This window comes from Salvelinus sp. IW2-2015, unplaced genomic scaffold, assembly GCF_002910315.2.
Source record: "Salvelinus sp. IW2-2015 unplaced genomic scaffold, ASM291031v2 Un_scaffold2728, whole genome shotgun sequence".
Classification (NCBI taxonomy): domain Eukaryota; kingdom Metazoa; phylum Chordata; class Actinopteri; order Salmoniformes; family Salmonidae; genus Salvelinus; species Salvelinus sp. IW2-2015.
In genome coordinates this window covers 42,787-46,017 of record NW_019944032.1, presented here as the reverse complement: position 1 = coordinate 46,017, position 3,231 = coordinate 42,787, and positions in this window count along the sequence as shown.

The following is a 3,231-nucleotide window of genomic DNA, read 5'->3' as shown; positions in this document are numbered from 1 at the left end:
CCGACCCTTAGACTGTGAGTGTGCTCAGACTGTGTTGCGACAACAGACTGGTTCAGAAAAAACGGTGTTGCCAGACTGTGTTGAGGCCAAAATGTATTTTGAAGAGACTGTGTGGACCAGATGGTGTTGGACCCAGACTATGTTAGAAGAGACTGTGATTGATCAGACTGTTTTGTCTACTGGGACCCTGTCTACTGGAAACCCTGTCTACTACGACCCACTGTTACTGGGACCACCTGTCTACTGGACCACTGTCTACTGGGACCACTGGTTACTGGACCACTGTCTACTAGGACCACTGTCTACTAGGACCACTGCTACTGGACCACTGTCTAACTAGGACCACTGCACTAGAAGTTCTACTAGGCCAATGTCTACTGACCACTGTCTACTGGGACCACTGGTCTACTGGGACCACTGTCTACTGGAACCCACTGTCTACTAGGACCCACTGTCTCTAGACCATCTGTCTACTAGGACCACTGTCTACTACGAACCACTGTCTACTAGGACACTGTCTACTAGGAACCACTGTCTACTAGGACAATGTCTATGGGACTGATCACTGTAGGAACCACTGTCTACTGGACCACTGTCTACTGGGAACAACTGTCTACTAGGACCACTGTCTACTAGACCTCGTCTACTGGACACTGTTCTACTAGGACCACTGTCTACTAGGACACTGTCTCTAGGACACTGTCTACTGGACCACTGTCTACTAGGACCACTGTCTACTGGGACCACTGTCTACTAGACCACTGTCTACTTTAACCTCTGTCTACTGGGAGCACTGTCTACAGGACCACTTCTACTTTTAACCTCTGTCTACTGGAAACCCCTGTCTACTGGAACCCCTGTCTACTTACGACCACTGCACTGGGACCAATGTCTACTAGGACCACTGTCTACTGGGACCCCTGTCTACTGGGACCACTGTCAACTGGGACCACTGTCAACTGGGACCTCTGTCTACAGTATGAGACCTCATAGGACTCACTGTTACTAGGACACTGTCTACTGGGACCACTGGTCTACTGGGAAACCATTGTCTACTGGACCACTGGTCTTACTAGGACCACTGTCTACTGGGGACCACTGTTTACTGAATGAGACACTGGGAATGCTGTCTAATTTATACTACTGTCTACAGGGACCACTGTTCTACTGGGACCACTGTCTATGGGACCAATGTCTACTGGGACCACTGTCTACTGGGACCAATGTCTACAGAATGAGACCCACTGGGAATGCTGTCTAATTATTACTACTGTCTACAGGGACCATGTCTACTGGGACCAATGTCTACTGTGGACCACTGTACTGGACCACTGTCTTACTGGGACACTGTCTTACTGGGACCACGTCTACTGGGACCACTGTCTACTGGACCACTGTTTACTGGAACACTGTTTACTGGAACCACTGTCTACTAGACCACTGTCTTACTGGGAACCACTGTCTACTGGACCACTTGTCTACTGGGATCATGCTTACAGAATGAGACCCACTGGGAATGCTGTCTAATTATACTACTGTCTTGGTCCTAGTAGACATTGGTCCTAGTAGACAGTGGTCCTAGTAGACAGTGGTCCTAGTAGACAGTGGTCCTAGTAGACAGTGGTCCTAGTAGACAGTGGTCCCAGTAGACAGTGGTCCCAGTAGACAGTGGTCCTAGTAGACAGTGGTCCCAGTAAACAGTGGTCGTAGTAGACAGGGGTTCCAGTAGACAGGGGTCCCAGTAGACAAAACAGTCTGATCAATCACAGTCTCTTCTAAACATAGTCTGGTCCAACACCATCTGGTCCAACACAGTCTCTTCAAAATACATTCTGGCTCAACACAGTCTGGCCAACACCGTTTTTTCTGAACACAGTCTGGTCCAACACAGTCTGGCCAACACAGTCTGGCCAACACAGTCTCTTCTAAACACGGTCTGGTCCAAAACAGTCTGGTCCAACACAGTCTGGCCAACACAGTCTCTTCTAAACACGGTCTGGTCCAACACAGTCTCTTCCAACACAGTCTAGTCCAACATTGTCACTTCTAAATATGGTCTGGTCCAAAACAGTCTGGTCCAACACAGTCTCTTCTAATCACAGTCTGTTCCCATACAGTCTAGTCCATCATAATCTCTTCTATACACAGTCTGGTCCAACACAGTCTGGTCCAACCCAGTCTAGTCCAACACGGTCTCTTCTAAACACAGTCTGGTCCAACACAGTCTGGTCCAACACAGTCTGGCCCAACACAGTCTAGTCCAACACAGTCTAGTCCAACACGGTCTCTTCTAAACACAGACTGGACCAACACAGTCTGGCCCAACACAGTCTGGCCCAACTCAGTCTGGCCCAACTCAGTCTGGCCAACACAGTCTGGTCCAACACAGTCTCTTCGAAACACAGTCTGGTGAAACACAGTCTCTCCTAAACACAGTCTGATCTAGCACAGTCTGGTCTAACAAAGTCTCTTCTAAACACAGTCTGGCCCAACTCAGTCTCTCCTAAACACAGTTTGATCTAGCACAGTCTGGTCTAACACAGTCACATCTAAACACAGACTGGTCCAACACAGTCTGGTCCAACACAGTCTGGTCCAACACAGTCTGGTCCAACACAGTCTGGTCCATCACAGTCTGGTCCAACACAGTCTGGTCCAACACAGTCTGGTCCATCACAGTCTGGTCCAACACGGTCTGGTCCAACACAGTATGGTCCAACACAGTCTGGCCCAACACAGTCTGGTCCAACACAGTCTGGTCCATCACAGTCTGGTCCAACACGGTCTGGTCCATCACAGTCTGGTCCATCACAGTCTGGTCCATCACAGTCTGGTCTAACACAGTCTCTTCTAAACACAGTACCTGTGTGGACCAGACTGTTTTTAGAAGAGACCGTGTTGGCCAGACAGTGTTGGCCAGACTGTGTTGAGCCAGACCGTGTTGGACCAGACTGTATTGGACACTCCTGTGTTGGGCCAGACTGTGTTGGAGCAGACTATGTTTAGAAGACACTGTGTTGGACCACTCTGTGTTGGGCCAGACTGTGTTGGAGCAGACTATGTTTAGTTTAGAAGACACTGTGTTGGACCACTCTGTGTTGGCCAGACTGTGTTGGAGCAGACTATGTTTAGAAGACACTGTGTTGAACCACTCTGTGTTGGACCAGACTGTGTTGGACAGACCGTGTTTAGAAGAGACGTGTTGGCCAGACTGTGTTGGCCAGACTGTGT